This window comes from Cnephaeus nilssonii (assembly GCF_951640355.1).
Source record: "Cnephaeus nilssonii genome assembly, chromosome: 5".
NCBI lineage: Eukaryota > Metazoa > Chordata > Mammalia > Chiroptera > Vespertilionidae > Cnephaeus > Cnephaeus nilssonii.
In genome coordinates, this window is record NC_137076.1 from 3,073,079 (window position 1) to 3,092,372 (window position 19,294).

Sequence of the window (19,294 nt, forward strand, 5' to 3'; positions counted from 1 at the left end):
TATCTTAGAATTGTAAGGCGATGTGCTTGCACTGCCATTTATCATTTACCTGGGAACCAGTGCACATACCTGCTCAGATGCAGCTGCTTTGCAGATGATTTGAAAGATAATGGGTCATTAGGAGGTTGTACGTGCAATGAAATATACTCAAATTAATCATCCTGGGTAAAACGGAAAAAAATGTACAATAGGATTTATTTCTATTCATGTTTTGAGTTTTTGTCCAAAGTCAATTTCTGAAAATTAGTCATTTAACATTTGTTAAAGTTAAGTAGTTTTTAGGGACTAAGCCACATACTCCATATCTCAGAATCCACCATACAGGCCACACCCACCAGCCATGCCCAACAGCCAATCAGGAGTGAGTATGCAAATTAACCCAACCAAGATGGCTGTGGCCACAGAGAGAGCAGGAGGGAGGCTTGGGTTTCCCCGGTGATGGAGGAAGCCAAGCTTTCCACACACCCTACCCGGCTGAGCCCTCCACTGCAGGCTAGTCCGGAAGAAGATGATAAGTTACAGGCTATTCTTGGAATGCAAACATCAAAGCAAGTGAAAAACATCAATATAAATATAGCTCTAATTTAGTCCATCACTCTGCTCAAACCATGGGCAAGGCCACACACATGAGCATACGCACACTCACACCTCACATCATGGAACTCTGTTTTGAAAAAGTGGCCACTGATCAAACCCCGCACCATCATCACTGCCAACACTGAGAGCCGGGCAGTTCCTCACCCTGCCGCCCCTGCCCCTGGGCCGCGGATGCAGGCAAAGACATCCAACCTACAGGGACCCTTTTACTTCACCAGCTTTGGCCTCAAAGCCTGGGGAGGGGCATGCCAAATCAGACTCCTTTCGTTGGCATGTCCATGTCTTGGCGATTAGTGAAGCAGGGAAAACAGTAGCTGATGTCGAAAGTTAAGAGGTGGAAACTCATAAGATGTACATTTCATAAACAGAGGAAGAGTGATGAAATTGCTGAACATACTGAAGATAAACGAACTGATAAAAATGTGAATTAATCTAAATGTGAATTAATCTAAAACATGAATAGAAATAAATCCTATTGTACATTTTTTTCCGTTTTACCCAGGATGATTAATTTGATGATTATATAGCAAGGTAATAATAAAGCCTTAATGAAATAAAAATAAAAACAAAGACTAATTGAAATAAATAGGAACAACACAGTCAGCAGTACTAAGAACCCTGTATTAAGGTAATGATATTGATGGACTTCTATCTTTGGTGACATATTTTGATTTCTAATGAACAAATAAAGAATATGTACTTTCAAAACTTGTAGAGGAGAAAAATGAAATGCAAGAAAAATACTCAATTAAAAAAATAAAGGAGAGAAAAAGAAACCTGGAGTAGGCAGGACTAATGAAAAAGAAAATAAATAGGTCTGTTTTTGTCAGTAATTACATTAAATGTAAATGAACTAAATTATCTTTAAAAAACAAAGATTGGCAGATAAACTAAAAACTCCCATAAATCCAAGTATATGCTATTTACAAGTGATATATAAAAAAAATGTGAACATAAACATCTGGAAAAGGTAGAGCAGACATATTTTAAATAGAACAAACTGATGTAAAATAATAGGAAATTAGATTTAAAGCACAAAGAATTCCTGGGGATACAGAGATCACTTTATAATAATAGAAAGTTCCATTTACTGGGAATCACTGGGGCCCTCTGGTCTTAGTTAGAAGATCATCTATACAAATATCTAGTAGTTTTTAAAATAAATGATTTATCCACAAACTAAGATTTTTCTGGGTGGGGTTGAAGCAGCTAACCATGAGTTAGTTGATGTCTGCTATAAAGAGAAGTGGTGAATGGAATGGGTGATAAGATGGAGTAAGAATGGAAAATAGTCTAGATCTGACCATGAGGAACAAAAGGACATCTCACCAATCTCCTGACCCAGTGGGCGGACTTGGAGAAAAGCTGTACCTAAGACCAGAGAGCCCCAGGTCCTGGAGGAGGGCTGGTTGTCCGTCAGAGCTAGCAGATGAAGACAGCTTCAGGGGAGAGTTTCACCCCAGGGGGAAAGAATTTTGCTAATCACTGACCATATATTCTGCTGAGCACAGTGAAAGGTTTCAACAGGGGGAGACCTCATCAGTGTGACCGCATCTTAGCTAATCTATAATAGTAAAAGCGTAATATGCTAATTAGACCAGACAGCTGAACAACCTTCTGGACGTCTTTCCGGACCACCTTCCGGATAAAGCTGGGGATGTGAGGGCCGAGGTAGCTGCCACAGCTGCGAGGGCCAACCCCTTGTACGGATTTCGTGCATCGGGCCTCTAGTTACATCTACAATAATCTTATTTTTAAAAAGTTCACGTTCTGAGGTACTAGGACTAAGACCACAACAGACAAATTTTGGGGAAGGGGGGATCCTAGTCAACCTACAGAAGCTACTCTCCACTTTTTCATGCTATTTTATTCTGTTTCTATAGATAGCTGGTTTGGTTTCTAAATAATTTGTTTAGTATTTTTACACCTTATATTCTTGAATTACAATGAGTGGCCAGATTATTATGATCTATGAATGCATAATAATCTGGCCACTCAGTGTATATCCTATATAATAAAAGGCTAATATGAAAATTGTCCCCTCAACCAGGAGTTCGACCAGCAGGCAGGCGGGCCAACCGGCCATGTCCCCTCCCCCTGGCCAGGCTGGCAGGATCCCACCCATGCACAATTCATGCACCGGGCCTCTAATATATATATATCCTATCTAATAAAAGAGTAATATGCTAATTGACCATACCTCTGCTACACCCACAAGCCACGCCCACCAGCCATGCCCAGCAGCCAATCAGGAGTGAGTATGCAAATTAACCCAACCAAGATGGCTGTGGCCACAGAGAGAGCAGGAGGGAGGCTTGGGTTTCCCCGGTGATGGAGGAAGCCAAGCTTTCCACACACCCTACCTGGCTGAGGCCTCCACTCCAGGCTACAAAGTTTCAATTATAGAAGATAAATAAACCCCAACAGAAATGGCAGCAGCCACGGAGCTAGAGAGAGCAGGAGGCTAGGGTTGTCCCCGGTGATGGAGGAAGCCAAGCTTTCCGCACACCCTGGCCTGGCTTGGCCTCCGCTTAAGGCTACAAAGTTTCAATTATAGAAGATAAATAAATCCCAACAGAAATGGCTGCCGCCACTGAGGGAGCAGAAGGCTTGGCTCTGCTCCAGGCTACAAAGTTTCAATTGTAGAAGATAAATAAATCCCAGATACCAGGGCCTCCACTTGGGTCGCCGGGGGGCGTGGATGACCTGCAAACCACCACAGGCCCCTCACCCAGGCCTCCCCACACCCCAAGGGAACCCCCACTTGATCCGGGACACCCTTCAGGGCAAACCAGCTGGCCCCCACCCATGCACCAGGCCTTTATCCGATTTAATAAAAGAGTAATATGCAGATTGACCATCACTACAACACACAAGATGGCTGCCCCCATATGGTCAAAGATCCTGCCCCCATGTAGACACAAGATGGCCACCACAATATGGCCAGCAGGGGAGGGCAGTTGGGAGGGACCAGGCCTGCAAGGGAGGGCAGTTGGGGGTGATCAAGCCTGCAGGGGAGGGCAGTTAGGGGTGACTAGGCTGGCAGAGGAGGGAAGTTGGGGGTGTCCGGGCCTGCAGGGAAGGGCAGTTGGGGGGGACCAGGCCTGCAGGGGAGGACAGTTAGGGATGACCAGGCCCACAGGGGAGGGCAGTTAGGGGCAAACAGGCTGGCAGGGGAGCAGTTAGGCATCAATCAGGCTGGCAGCAGAGTGGTTAGGGGCAATCAGGAAGGCAGGCAGGCGAGCAGTTGGGAGCCAGCAGTCCTAGATTGTGAGAGGGATGTCCGATTCCCCATTTAGGCCCGATCCTAGGATTGGGATACAGGCAGTCAGAATTGGGTCTAAACAGGCAGTTGGACATCCCTCGAGGGGTCCCAGATTGGAGAGGGTACAGGCTGGGCTGAGGGAGACCCACCCCCCCATGCATGAATTTCATGCACCGGGCCTCTAGTGTGTGTGTGTGTGTGTGTGTGTGTACACACACACACACACACACACACACACACACACACACAGAGTGGCCAGGTTATTATGCGTTCAGAGATCATAATAATCTGGCCACTCAGTGTAATTCAAGAATATAAGGTGTAAAAATTCTAACTTCCTTTTTCGTGCTGTCCCTTCCTCATAACTATCAAGTTATTACGATCAGTTATTTAATCAATTCTTGAGGAATGCCATTACCAGTTACGATGGCAGCCTAATAAAATGAGGTTGGCAGGTATCACTCTTTTTACATTTTTCTGGAGAAGTCTGTGTAAGATTGGAACTCTGTGTGCTTTGAAGTTTTGACAGGATCTTCAGGTGAAGGAATTAGTGACAAGTTTCCTTTGTGGAGTATTTTCACTATTTATTTGAATTCCCAAATTTTGCTTTATTCATTTTGAGGCTATTTTAAGTTCATTTTTATAAAGATACATTTTCTTGGATACTTCATTTTTTATATAGTCTGCTACCCAATCTCAATCGCTCATCTTTTTATCTCATGTCACCTATCACCCCAACGTCAACAATGTTTCACGCTCCCAGCATCTTTAAGCCGAGCTCCTTTAACTTCTCATTCTCCATCTCCTGGCCTGGCACCCCTTTGCTCCCAGGTTAAATTCCATAATCAATCATATCCATCCCATTTTCTATACTCTCCAACCTGTTTATCGTTTTTTAAAAATATATTTTATTGATTTCAGACAGAAAGGGAGGGGGAGATAGAGATAGAAACATCAATGATGAGAGAGAATCACTGATTGGCTGCCTCCTGCACACCCCACACTGGGGATGGAGCCCGAAACCTAGGCATGTGCCCTTTACCGGGAATCGAACCGTGACCTCCTGGTTCCTAGGTCTATGCTCAACCACTGAGCCACGCCGGCCGGGCTAAGATCTATTATATGGATCAATTAACCTCTCACTCTGAAAGCAAGAGACCCTTTCCTTGAGGGGAGAAATGAGAACAGCGAGTGTTTTGCACTGTTTGCTGAAGGGCCCACGCTGTGTCCATGCTCACAGGAATACTTCTCACCCCATCAGGTGGGCAGGAGAGTGTCAGGACTGGTGGAACAGAGGCAGCCAGGGGAGGAGGAGTGGCCCCAAGCCTCAGCGTTCACGTGGCTCGCTCAGCTTGTCCCGAGTACTTCTCACAGGGGAGACTTAGCTTCTTTCTAAAAGCGACGGAAGCCCATTCTACACGCACTGGGTGAGAAGGCAACCACAGCAGGGCCCAGCCAGCGAGTGCAGGGAACAGGCACAGTCACCTGGAGGTGAGAAGATGGGGGAAGGGAATGGAGGAACCCAGTGTTTCTGAAATGTCGGTGAGCTATTCACAAGGAGTGACCACTGGGCTGCTGACAATCGCGGAGTGGCGTTTCCCGTCTGTGCTGGACCCTGAGCCGAGGTGTGGGGAAGGCCACGGCGGTGAGGGACGGGCTAGGAGCACGTGGGCGCAGGTGACAGAGGCGCCGGGAAGATCAGGGAACAGGCAGGAGCTGGGAGGCTCCCAGCAAAGGGACACAGGCACCTCTGACTGAGAGTGGAATGCGAGATGGGAGTTTAGGAATATGGGTGAGAATCCCGACCTTGACTTTGGCGACCTTGGCACAGTTCCAGGGGTGAGGTGAGAAGGAGGAGTTGCGAGCAAGGCCAGCAGAAAGAAAGGCAGGGCGAAGTGAACACGAGGCTCGCGGCCAGGAGCAGGGCCTGGCATTGGCCATGTGCGCGCTCTGAGGGCGCAGGGAGGTTTCCAGAGCAGAGTCCGGGCTGAGTCACAGGAGAGGGGAGAGAGGGGAGGGCGTTGTCCGAATCCCTAGGGAACGGGAGGGTTTGCCTTGTGCCGAGGAGAGTGGAAAGAGATTTGAAACAGAAATCAAGATCCAAGACCAGACCAGCCAGCGTGGCTGTGAGTTGACCTATGAACCCAGGAGGTCATGGTTCGATTCCGGGTCAGGGCACATGCTCAGATTGCAGGTTCGATCCCCAGTGGGGGGTGTGCAGGAGGCAGCCGGTCCATGATTCTCTCTCATCATCAATGTTTCTAGCTCTGTCTCCCTCTCCCTTCCTCTCTGAGATCAATAACAATATAATAAAAAAAGAAAAGAAAAGAAAAAGACCCGGGACCAGGCAGGGGAGGGAGGTGGCGGATTCTGCCTTCAGAATCCCGTGCAGTCCTCGTCCCTGTAAGCCCTGGTGACACTGCAATGGGTGCCCCAGCAGGTAGCCGCCAGCTCAGTCACCGCCCCTCCGAAACCCAGGGTTGTATGTAGTATTGATCTGCATGCCTGCTGCTCGTCGCGCAGACAGTCACGGAGCAGTTACCACGGAACGAAGAGGTGACTGAGCCCCGGCCCACAGGCGAGAGGACGGACACAGGCACAGCAAGAAGCCACAGGGGAACACGTACGCCCCACCCGCCAGTGAGCGGGGGAGGGAGAAGAGCTGTGTCTCACACCGAACACTGGGGTTTCATCTTAAGAAATCACCAAGGACCCTATTCAACCAGGAGTTATTTTAAAAGTGAGGTCCTTGGCTTTTTCTGTGTGGATCCAATGTGTTGCTAAGAGCGCTGCCCTTACATTCCCAGGTCACACCAGCACCAGCATCTCTCAGAGGCTGCACTGCTGGTTAACGGCTCTCCTTTGGATGGGGCGAGCGTCACTGTGTCTTCACCAACAGCCTCCCGCGCAGGAGGGGCGAACGAAGGCCATCTTCCAGGAGCCCACGCCAGCGTCGCACCTCTGCGGCTCGCTCCCTGGAGGCTCCGGGGCCCCCGCCCACACTGACGTCTGGAGAGAAGCTCCGTTGTTTGGGGCCGTACACCTGCGGTCCATGACCCAGCTTACAGGAAACAGCAGGGAGCTTTCCATCGCATTCTCTCACAATCAGGACACGATGTGCAACCTGCTATGCCACGGACTCTGAGCTGTTTGTAATGAAAAATACATTCTTTTCAAAAGGACACGCAATAGCAAGATCCTTCTTCAAAGAACCCAGGGGATGAGTGAATGAACGGGGACTTAAATGCTCAGAAAAGTGAGGAGACCTGAGCATGGTCACCCCGTCATGTGAAGCCTCAAGCCCCGAGGATCTGCAGCTGCTGCCCTGCCCTGGGTCTGCCCAGTCCCACACGCAGGAGTGGAATTCCATGGGCACGCCACGCCCAAGACTTCGAAGGACTTGATCAAAATAGGATCACTGAGATTTTTCTTTTGATAATTTATTTTCTAACGAGATTTTCTGTGTCCTGTAGTTATTATTCCCACCTTATCCTTATTTCTCTTAATTCAGAGCATTCTTAATTTTCTGCAGACAGTATGGCTGGCTGATTCTTTGTGTGTGTGTGTGTGTGTGTGTGTGTGTATATATATATGGCCCAGTGCATGAAATTCATGCATGGGGGTGTGTGTGTCCCTCAGCCCAGCCTGCACCCTCTCCAATCTGGGACACCTCGAGGGATGTCTGACTGCCCTCGCACAATCCAGGACTGCTGGCTCCTAACCGCTCACCTGCCTGCCTAACTGCTTCTGCCTGCCAGCCTGATCACCCCCTAACCAATCCCCTGCCAGCCTGATCGATGCCTAACTGCTCCCCTGCTGGCCCGATAGCCCTTAACTGCCCTCCCCTGCCAACCTGGTCCCCCCCAACTGCCCTCCCCTGCCGGCCTAGTCCCCCCCAACTGCCCTCGCCTGCCAGCCTGGTTGCCCCCAACTGCCCTTCCATGCAAGCCTGGTCCCCCCCCAACTGCCCTCTCCTGCAGGCCAGGTCACCCCCAACTGCCTTCCCCTGCTGGCCTGGTCCTCCCTAACTGCCCTCCCATGCAGGCCTGGTCCCCCCAACTGCCCTCCCATGCAGGCCTGGTCCCTCCCAACTGCCTTCCCATGCAGGCCTGGTACCCCCCGCTCCAACTGTCCTCCCCTGAAGGCCTTCCCCCCCCCCCAAATACCCTCTTATGTCGGCCCAGTCACCCCTAACTGCCCTTGCATGCAGACCTGGTCCCCCCCGACTGCCCTCCCCTGCCAGCCTGGTCTCCCCCAACTACCCTCCTATGTTGGCCCAGTCACCCCTAACTGCCCTCCCATGCAGACCTGGTCCCTCCCAACTGCCCTCCCTTGGTGGCCTGATCACCCACAACTGCCCTCCCCTGCTGGCCATCTTGTGGCAGCCATCTTGTGTCCACATGGGGGCAGCCATCTTTGTCCACATGGGGGCGGCCATCTTGTGTGTTGGAGTGATGGTCAATTTGCATATTACCTATTTATTATATAGGAGATATATATATTTATTGATTTCAGAGAGGAAGTGAGAGGGAGAGACAGAGAGAAACATCAATACATCAATGATGAGAGAGAATCATGGATCGGCTACCTCCTGCACACTCCCCACTGAGGATCGAGCCTGCCACCTGGGCATGTGCCCTTGACTGGATTTGAACCCGGGACCCTTCAGTTCATAGGCCGATGCTCTATCCACTGAGCCACACTGGTCAGGGTTGGTTGGCTGATTCTTCACCAGAGGAGACAGGCTCCATCCATGTCCACTGGCAATCGGGCTGCTGCTTTCTAAATGAATCTAATGCTTCATCGTTGATGTTACTTTAACACTGAGCTGCTGCAGAATAAGAAACAAGCTTGGCCACTAACCAGAAATAATGTGACTGGTCGCATGTCAAAACACCCCACACAGACCTTCATCCTCTCACCCGAGGAGTCAGGAGACGCTGCTCTGGGAGTTCAGGAAAAGCGGATAAAAACTCCCGGGCAGGGCCTCGGAGGGCTTTAAGGGCTCACCGCTGGTCAGAGGTGGGGCTCTTGACCTGCGCCGACTTTAACACTTGGTGGCTGGGACCCAGAGTCATTACCAACGCTACCAGTGAGCTGTAAAAGGGGGCATAGAAAGGGAGCCACAACCAGCACTTAGCAAACCTGTTGGTAGGAAGCACCGGGACATTTTGAAGTGTAAAATATTTTGGAGATCTTTGGTGGTAAAAGGACAGGAGTGAAGAAAGTCTTATTTTCCACAACAACAGCTAGATCTGTTTAAGATACACCATCATGCTTGGGGCGGAACCTAAAATACTATTTGTATCTTTTTACTCTCCGTCTGTATTATTTAGAGAAGTTCGATCTATTGTTTAGAGGTTTCTGTGGAAGGGACTCTGGCCATGAGTAGGAGGGAGGTGGCAGTCACCAGGCCCTCCCATGATCCTTGTTGTGTGACCAAGGAGGTGCATGGCCATGGAAGTGTGTGACCTTGGAGGTGTGTGACCATGGAGGTGGATGGCCATGGAGGTGTGTGACCATGGAGGTGTGTGGTCATGGAGGTGTGTGACCGTGGAGGTGTGTGACCATGGAGGTGTGTGACCATGGAGGTATGTGGTTATGAAGGTGTGTGACCGTGGAGGTGTGTGACCATGGAGGTGTGTGGTCATGGAGGTGTGTGGTCATGGAGGTGTGTGGTCATGGAGGTGTGTGGCCGTGGAGGTGTGTGACCATGGAGGTGTGTGACCATGGAGGTGTGTGGCCGTGGAGGTGTGTGACTGTGGAGGTGTGTGGCCGTGGAGGTGTGTGACTGTGGAGGTGTGTGGCCGTGGAGGTGTGTGGTCATGGAGGTGTGTGGTCATGGAGGTGTGTGGCCGTGGAGGTGTGTGACCATGGAGGTGTGTGACCATGGAGGTGTGTGGCCGTGGAGGTATGTGGTTATGAAGGTGTGTGACCGTGGAGGTGTGTGACCATGGAGGTGTGTGGTCATGGAGGTGTGTGGTCATGGAGGTGTGTGGTCATGGAGGTGTGTGGCCGTGGAGGTGTGTGACCGTGGAGGTGTGTGGTCATGGAGGTGTGTGGTCATGGAGGTGTGTGGTCATGGAGGTGTGTGGCCGTGGAGGTGTGTGGCCGTGGAGGTGTGTGACTGTGGAGGTGTGTGGCCGTGGAGGTGTGTGACTGTGGAGGTGTGTGGCCGTGGAGGTGTGTGACTGTGGAGGTGTGTGGCCGTGGAGGTGTGTGGTCATGGAGTGTGAGACTGTAGAGGTGTATGACTGTGGAGGTGTGAGGTCATGGAGTGTGTGGCTGTGGAGGTATATGGTCATGGAGTGTGTGACTGTGGAGGTGTGCGGTCACAGAGGTGTGTAACCATGCAGGTGTGTGACCATGGAGGTGTGTGGTCATGGAAGTGTGTGACCTTGGAGGTGTGTGATCTTGGAGGTGTGTGACCATAGAGATGTGTGGTCATGTAGTGTGTGACTGTGGAGGTGTGTGACGGTGGAGGTGTGTGGCTGTGGAGGTGTATGGTCATGGAGGTGTGTGGTCATGGAGGTGTGTGGTCAAGGAGGTGTGTGGTCATGGAGTGTGTGACTGTGGAGGTGTGTGGCCGTGGAGGTGTATGGTCATGGAGTGTGTGACTGGAGGTGTGTGGCCGTGGAGGTGTGTGGTCATGGAGGTGTGTGGTCATGGAGTATGTGACTGTGGAGGTGTGTGGCCGTGGATGTGTGTGGTCATGGAGTGTGTGACTGGAGGTGTGTGGCCGTGGAGGTGTGTGGCTGTGGAGGTGTGTGGCTGTGGAGGTGTGTGGTCATGGAGTGTGTGACTGTGGAGGTGTGTGGCCGTGGAGGTGTGTGGCCGTGGAGGTGTGTGGCTGTGGAGGTGTGTGTGATCACACAGGTGTGCATCCTGCCCACTAACGTCCTTGCTGGCAGTTAGAAAACTTCTATAAATTTTAAGTAAACAATTGGGAAAGTTTCATAGCGGCACCGTTTCCACATGCTTCCATGATTTCCACATTTAAAACAAAACCATGTTTCCATTGAACCCCAAAGATATTTTGAAGATCAACAAAATATTTTACCTTTCGTAATCTCCCAGGATTTTCTACAAATAGGCTTGCTAAGTGAATTATTGATTATGGTACCTAGCGTCCTTTTAAAACATCCACACAAAATGTTGCACTCATTCTAGGAAATGTCCAATACAGATGCCACATGCACTGCCTTGCAGAGTTTTACTAGAGAAAATTGCAAACTGAGTGATGTTCCTGTTTTTGTTTGATGCAGTTTCATTTTCTGAAATTCGCCTCATTGCCTTCTCCTCATCCCACGTTTCCCCCACTCCAGAGGCCAGAAAAACCCAGCTCCCCCATTTCCCATCATCTTCTCACAGTTCTTCCCTCTTCTCAGAATGGTTTAGGGTCTGTTTTCCTGAAGATTCCTGAATGTGAGTTAACTTTGAAACTGTGATGAGTCCGATTAAAATGTTGATCGATGAATTTTGATGGTTTAATTAGACTTACAGTGATTAATATTCATATATTCTTTTTATTTCAGATAGGAAGGGAGAGCGAGAGAGATCGAAACATCAATGATGAGAGGGAATCATTGATCGGCTGCCTCCTGCACGCCCCCCACTGGGGATTGAGCCCACAACCAGGGCATGTGCCCTGACCAGAAATCGAACCATGACCTCCTGGTTCATGGGCCGACGCTCAAGCACTGAGCCTCGCCAGCTGAGCTAGAGTTATTAATATTCAAATATGTGGTCCAAGGACAGGAGACAGCGCGGTGGCGGTTTAGCTGATTGCCTCGTGGAGAGCGACTGGCATCGGTCAATACCCGTCACTCGCGGCTCTCAGCCGTGCAGAGGGTGACACCACAGGCCACCCGGTGCATGCGGCTCATGCTTCATGCCACTAATTCAACACGCCCGTCTCCGGCTCTGCATGGGAGCTTCCCGGCACAGTGCGCCTTCCCGCTATGCTGTGAAGCAGGTATCCTCACCCCCACTGGCCACGGCAGGGCCCTGAGCTTGGTCTGCGACGTAGGGTCCAGCTCCGGAGAAAACAGCTTCCCCTCCAGCCTCCACCGCCTCACTCTCACCTTGACAGCAATTCACGTCTGTGAGGAGACTGCACCCCCTTCCCCCCTCCCCCGCCCGGCCTCACACCTCACAGTCTCTAGACTCCTGTCAGCAGAAGTTCCCGGAAGCCAGAGTGTCTTTCTGATGCACCCACGTCTCCCCTGCATACGTTCCTTCCTGGACAGGCTCAAGTGAGGGGCGAAACCAATATGTTTACATTTTAAAAAGTCGTTCTGCTTAATTAAGATATTTATCGATGCATTATCTTTAAGAGATTAGACCTTGCACAATGACCCTGTTATGAAAAGTCGCTTCTGCATTAGATGGACACACTCCTGCTTGGTGATTGTGCCCAGTCGTTATCGACCTGAATGTGCGGGGAGGGCTGGGTCTAGGTGGGCAGTGGTCACTCTCACGCCTGTCAGTGAAAGACACAGGAAACCTCGGTGATCCCCCTGGTCTCCTCCCCAAGGCAGAAACTTCTGGAAAAGCAGCTCCCACCCATGTCAGCTGCTTCAATTGACTGTAATCTCATTCATCTTCAGAGTGCAGTATTTTTCCTGGTGTTACATAGAAACATCCGCCAGTTTCTTTCAGATGTTCGTCCACTGGTATCCCATCACATAAAGCAAATGCACTTTTCATTAACACTCCTGCCACTCCTGCCACATACAAAGGTGACTATCTTGGTCCTCCACAGTCTCTTTAAAACACCATCGCTCCTTCCACTGCTGCTCACAGGGCGTGCCCCCCAATGTCCCCTCACACACACATTGATCAACCCACTGCCCTTGGCCTGTAGGTCAAGCATCCTCTCAGCCTCCTGCCATCACATCCCTGGCTACAGTGGGGCACTGATGCACCCCAGGAACCACACCTTAGGGTAGGAGGGACTCGCCTCAACTGTGAGAGCAGAGTGGGACCTGGGCCACAGGACGGTCAGGGAAGGCTGGGCTAGAGGGGCCCAGGAGTCTGAGACAGGCTCCTGGTTCAAAGGTCAGGCATGGAATGCAACTTTTAAATGGATTTTCTGAGTGTCAGTTTCTCAGGACGGCATTTCCTGGGCATCTCCCTGGCTGTCGCTCGCCCCCCTGAGCCCGGGACTGTGACAGTCCTCACCTGGGCCTTGTCCTCGCACGTCACAGGGCCTCCTGAGAGCGGCCGGGCTCACCTCGCCCCCTGCGTGGGCCCGGCCGTTCTACAATTGTGGGCAGTAATATTCGTCATCATCATCATGGTGAACATGATCACACCAAAATGAAAGCCCTTTTCTTGGGTTAACGAGAACCATCTTTCCGACGGGACGTAGAGTGGCTCAGGTCCTGGACTGAGTTCACCCCCGTGGCCATTTTGGGCTTTGTTTTTGTGCCCGTTGCGACAACGCCCCGTTCCAAGGAAAAAGGTTTCATAGACGGGGTGTCAGGACCCCTAACCCTTTAATGGAATTCACAAGAGTGACTTTCACTATGTTTAATGCTGTTCGTAAGTGTGACTGCAATGACCGCCTGTTTATCTCAGCGTGTCCCGGGCGTGGGGCTCGTGGTGAAAGGCAGGGCGGCGCAGGTGATCGGGATTCCGGTTACTCCGGGCTCTCTGGGGAAATGACGCCAGCGGTCCTCGGATGTGTCCGCCGGCGCGTGGACAGGCGCATCTGCGTCCTCTCGTGGAAGAACGCTGGTGTTGCTGCATTCACCTTGAGGCGGGGTGCCTGCCTGTGGCAGACGGAGCTCATCTCTGAGCAGCAAAGCGGTGTATGGCCTTCAGGGTTCAAGCCCAAGGACGGCTGGTGTTTACCACTATTTCCTGTTGCCCGGCAGCTGCATCTGCTGCGGGAAGAAGCCTCCACGGCCGTGGGAGGGGACAGGCTGGGCCCGGGAGCAGGGGGTACCCCCAGCGCGGGGAGTTCCGGGAGTCCCTGCGGGAGAGCAGCCCACATGTTGAGGTGGACGTCGCTGCTTCTCCAGCACGAAGGCTGTCGTTCTTACTGTCCTTGATGCTGAGTGAATTACCCACGTGCTTCGTGCATTGTCCCACCCACTTCCACGCTCAACCAGCCCTGTGAGTCACCGCTGCAAGACAGGGTGGCCGCTGAGGGGCACGTGGAGAGAGAGAAGCAGGCGGGAAGGAGGGAGGGAGGGAGGGAGAGAGGAGAGATAAATAAGGAAAGAAGAAAAGAAGTGAGGGAGGGAGGAGCGTGACGAGGAAGGAGAGAGAGATGAGGAAGGAGAAAGAACGGGAAGGGAAGGAAGAGGAAGAAGGGGAAGAAGGAGGAAAAGAGGAGAGAGCAGTAGGAAGTGTTTCCCCGTTTGCTTTTGGCTGAAACGCGTGGAACCTGGTGAGCTGCCTCTCAGCCCACGAGGCTGTCCTTACACACCGGCCCAGCGCAGGCTTTCCGTGCGCAAGTTCCCCGCTTAAAACACGGCCGTGCGGGCTCCTCTGCGGCTGGGATGTCCAAACAGGGATCTACTGTTTTTAATTTGGGAAAAGAAGAACGTGTGTGTGTGTGTGTGTGTGTGTGTGTGTGTGTCTATGTGTCTCTGTGTGACTGTATGTGTGTCTGTGTATGTCTGTGTGTATTGTGTGTCTGTGTGTATCCGTGTGTGTGTGTGTGTGTGTGTGTGTGTGTGTGTGTGAGCTTGCTGAAAGTCCCTTCTCCATCAAACCCTCAACTGTTGGAAACAATCGTTCCCAGGAAGTGCGAGCGCTGAGTCTGGTGCGGGCCTCCAGTCTCGAGGTCAGGAGCGAGCCCTTGTTTTCTCTGATACCCTCGGCACGTCACGAAATTAAGCTCTCAAGCATTTAAACGTCGTCTTTTCAACCTTCACTTCCTCCTCATATATTTCCATAATTCTAATTAATTAACCATGATATTCATTTAGTATTAATGAAGGAGCTGAAGTGTATCTCTTAAAAAACATTTCCAAAATAGCCTTTCTATGCCAACGTCCCCAAGGAGTCCCGGGAAGCCCGTGTAGGCGGTCATCTGCAGGGGGCCTGCTCTGGCATTTTCCATGGCCTGGCCGTGTGACTATCGGGACGCAGACACAGGCAAGAAGGCGAGGGGCAAAGCCCTGGGCGCCCAGGCAAACCCCCGGGGGGACGGGCGGCGGCTGCTGGGCACGTTTTAAAAACCTATTGGCTTTGAGATGCCCGGAGCCGCCGCTGCTTGGATTCCATCATCAGACTGTTTGGGGTTTGGGGAAATCTGCTCTCCATTCAATCTGTTCCTCGGGACATTCCCCAGGAAGCTGAGAGGAAGCCTGGAGACAGGCCGCCTGGACGCAAGCTCCGCAGGCGACACCCAGACCTCGTGTGCTGCCCACCCTGCCCAGGCGCAGGCCACACTGGGGGCGCTGAGCCGCCCGGTGCTGAGGGGGAGGAGGGGACACCGCTCACGGCTGAAGGCAGGAGCAGGTCTGACACCGCGCAGGCCTCTCACGGCATAGACTTCAGGGAGCGGCAGACAGCGGGGGGGGGGGCCTCCCCTGGTCTGGAGCCCCGAGCGAGGAGCCCACCTCCCCTGGCCGTCCGCCTCCCGGGTGGTGCTGGTGTCTCTCCTGGGACCTGCTCCCCAGGGGCCGCTGCCGGCCTCGCGCTGGGCCCTGGGCGTGGCGGCCCAGTGGCGGTCCTGCCCCCTCTGCTCTCATCCCGTGTCCTCTGCTCTCAGGGCACCCTCCCCCAGGAGGTTCCCCTGGGCTTACGGGCCGTGTTCCGTAGGGCAACGCTTCATAAGGACAGGACTTGGTACCTTTGGCATTGACCCCACCGGAAAGCAGGCTGGCTCTGGAAGTGCCCAGGGCATGTGCCCGCGCAACAGCCTCACTGAGGTCCGACAGGGAGCACCAGGCGTGGTCCGTGATTCCAGCCCGGAGAGGAGCAGCCTTCGGAGCACAGCTTCTCCCCTTGGCCCCGCCACGGCCCCCGCCACGGCCCCCGCCACTGTCCCACCACAGCCTCCACCACGGCCCCATCAGGGCCCCCGCCACGGCCCCACCACAACCTCATCAGGGCTTCGCCTCAGCCCACGGCTGGGGTCCAGGCGGCATGTTGTCTCCCCGGCTGCTTCCCAGACCTGGGGAAGAGCTCGGCTCACATCCTTTGCTTTGAGGAAGCAGCTAAAGGTCTCGCTGTTCTTCCCCCAAATCACTGCTCCTACACGAGCACAGAAAGTTCGATCTTTGGGTTTTATCCTCAACGACACCCTTTCTGCTCAAACAGAATGTTCACGGGATCATGTAAACATCAGACCTGCTGGGGATGACCGGTTTCCTGGGTGAGAAACACCGGCTGGGCCTCTTTAAGATGCAAGGACAGCACTGAGGTTTGAACTACGAGTCTAAGTTTGTTTTAAATCCAATGACCGAATTTTGCTGGGGGTGAGGAAGAATTAGCACAGCAGTTTTAATACTCAGATAAGATAGGAAAGGTCACGAGGTGACTATATGTAATGTACATGTGCATATACATATACATATATATATAAGCATGTTTTTCTATTTTGGTTATCAAATATAGAATCTTCAAATTATGATTTTATATATTTATATAGGAAATCATCTCATTTACTTCCTTTCAATATTTAGGGAAACAATCATTTAAGTGGACACACCTCTTAGATAATAACTCCAGCTGGCAGAAAACAAAATGCAATTCATATACATTTGCTGGCTTATCGAAAGGAAACTAAGTATTAAAACCCTTATGAAATGCCCTCTCTTCTTCAAGAATGCTGAGTTTCCCAGTCGCATTACCTCGCCTGTGAGGCTGGCTTCCTGGCACCGTTAATAAGTCACACGCATGGCAAATTCGCCACAGTATCTTCTCAGCATCAGTCTTACTGCTGACCAGGAGCCATTAAGATAGAGTTTTATAAAAAGACTATTCTGTTTACGGTTTAATTTCCAAAACCCTCCCCAGTGAGCTTCTCAGGAGGTCTGTCAGGGCAGGTGTGTGACAGGGGCCACCACAGGTGAAGGCGCAGAGGGTCCTCCCTGTGAAATGTCCCCAATGTCCCCAGCAGGTGCTCAGCCTGTTAGGGTCCTGTCTGCACCGAGGAGGACTGAGCGCCCCCTGCCCCCGCCCTGCACTCTGGGGACTTCTGCTGAGGAGGTCAGCCCAGGCCTGCTCTGTCCTCACTCTACGTTTATTCACAAAAACAGCAGCCGCACACAGCGCCTCCCGGGCACCTGGATGTGCCTGGCTGGCATCTTTTTAATAGAATAAATAAAAATTATTCTTTTGGTACTTAAAAAAAAACACACCTTTTCAATCTTTTTTTTTTGTGTGTGTGTGTATGTGTGTGTGTGTGTGGGGGGGAATCATTGCATCCTAGTTTTAAAGAAATTCAACCACCGACAGTAACTTTTTTCTTCATCAATTTCCTTTTGTGGCAAGAAACTCAACTCCCAGGATTTGAACCGTAAAGTTGATGATAAAACAAAACACCTAAAATCACTAGGAAAGCACATCAGTATGTTTGCCTGCCATTTACTTTAAACCGTTTATATTCTTGAATTGAGGAAACATCTTCTGGTAGAAGATCCCATGGGAGCAAGACAAAGTGAATTTGAGAAAGACAGGATGAAGTAGAAACCACTGGAAGTTTTTCTGAGCTGTGTTAGGGCTCATAAACACAACAGACCATCACTTGACAATACTCTGATAATAATGCCAAACAACAGCCCCATCCATCAGGACACAGGAAAGAAGAAGGCGGGGTTAAGGGCCCCCTTCACGGAGCTTTCCCTAACAGACATCGGAGGGGCCGACAAAGCCCTTTACATAAGGCTTCTGTTCCCCACGGTCCGCCGGAGGGACGTGGAGGTCCCTCAGGGGCAGCAGTTGCCTGTGCGGTCCTCCGGGGGTCTCTGCCTGCGAGAATGACATGCATTGTGGCGGGAATTTATTTATCTTTTCTTACACGACCCAGGAGGAAAGCATCTATTTTCTCAAACGCGATTTGTGACAGTATCTCCTAATTTCTCACGGTGTGACAGCCGTCCCTAAGACAGACCAGCAGAGCACAGCATGCCTGTGAATCCCAGGCCCAGAGCCCAGAGCCCACCCCAAGATCAGAACCCCGGGTCCAGTGCCGCTTCTCAGACCCAGCCCACAACCCGGGGTGGGAGGCTCAGCTTGGAACAGGGGCCATTTCAACCTGAAAAGGCCCACATTGCTATTAAAAGAGGTGTTTATTATGCAAATGTGCTGGCAACAGTTTAAAATATTACAAGTCCCCCTTTTGGGGGGCAGGGCTGTATTTTCCTTTTCTAGTGCAAATATAACTTCTGCAAAGCGAGGCGCGCACACACGGAAAGGCGGCGGGGTGGGCTTAAACCTGCGACCTGCTCCTGCAGACATCTTCCCCAAATAAAACTTTATCCCGCTCCGCCCGTCTGCGCGGCCTCGGCTCCTGCGAACGCGGCAGGGACTCACCTAGGGCGGCATCCCCGGCACCGCCTCGGCCCGAGCGGAGTTGGTGCCCAGTCGAAGGCGAGCTGTCCGGCGCGGAGGCCGCCGGCTCGGGCTGTGGCGGCGCCCCCGGCTCCCGGCCGCCTCCTCGCTGCCTCCAGGGTTCGGGGACCCGGCAGCTCCAGTGCTGGCGCCTGAACTCGCGCCGCCGCCTCTCGGTGCCGAAGCACACACGGTCCTTTCCAAACACGCAGCCGCTGGAAGGATGCAGACCCGGCTCCGCGCTCGGTGCCAACGCAGCTTCCTCTCCGGTCAGACGCAGGATTGCAGCCGGAGCGGGGAGCGGGGAGCGGGGAGCCGGGAGCGGGGAGCCGGGAGCGGGGAGCCGGGAGCGGGGAGCCGGGAGCCGGGAGCCGGGAGCCGGGAGCAGGAGGACGCGCAGGCGGGGACCCGGCCGGCCTCGGCGCCGCCGCCAGCTGTGCGCGCAGGCGGCTGAGGTCCCTCCTCCCTCCGCTCCCGACCCTCAGGGCGGCTCTGCGATGATTGGCAGCCACGCCGAGTCCTCCAGCTAATCAAGCCCAGGCCGGGGACCTGGCTGCTGTGATGTCAGAGGGCAGGGCTGTTTTGCAGGGATCCGCTCCCACAGAGCTACCCCCCCCCCTCACCCCGCCCCGGCTGCACCCGCACCCCCGGGGATGCGCGAGGTGCTCCTGACCTCTCTTCCTACAGTTACCTCTGGGATGGAGAATAAAATTCCACTTTGCAGCTATGACACCCAAGGATTCCATTGGGCGAAGAAAGAAAAGTTCAAGATGTGAGCTTGCGGGAGTCAAACCCATAAGTATGAGCCCAACAAAAGCCCAGGATGACCTGGGGACCTGGAGAGACAGCGGTGAGCGCACACAGGTGAGATTGATGATGGCATCTTAGGCTGTGATAGAGGTGAGAGAAAGAACC

General features: G+C 52.4%; 1 protein-coding gene across 2 annotated transcripts in view; it reads right to left on the reverse strand.

Moving 5' to 3' along the window:
* Positions 1-18,852, reverse strand: part of LOC307098956 (bifunctional heparan sulfate N-deacetylase/N-sulfotransferase 4) — a 198,701-nt gene extending 179,849 nt beyond the window's left edge. For both annotated transcript variants that reach the window (XR_013813490.1, XM_079770117.1), the window contains exon 1: positions 18,362-18,852. The gene's annotated coding sequence lies outside the window, so the exon portion shown is untranslated. The remainder of the gene's footprint in view (positions 1-18,361) is intronic.
* Positions 18,853-19,294: the final 442 nt, after the last annotated feature.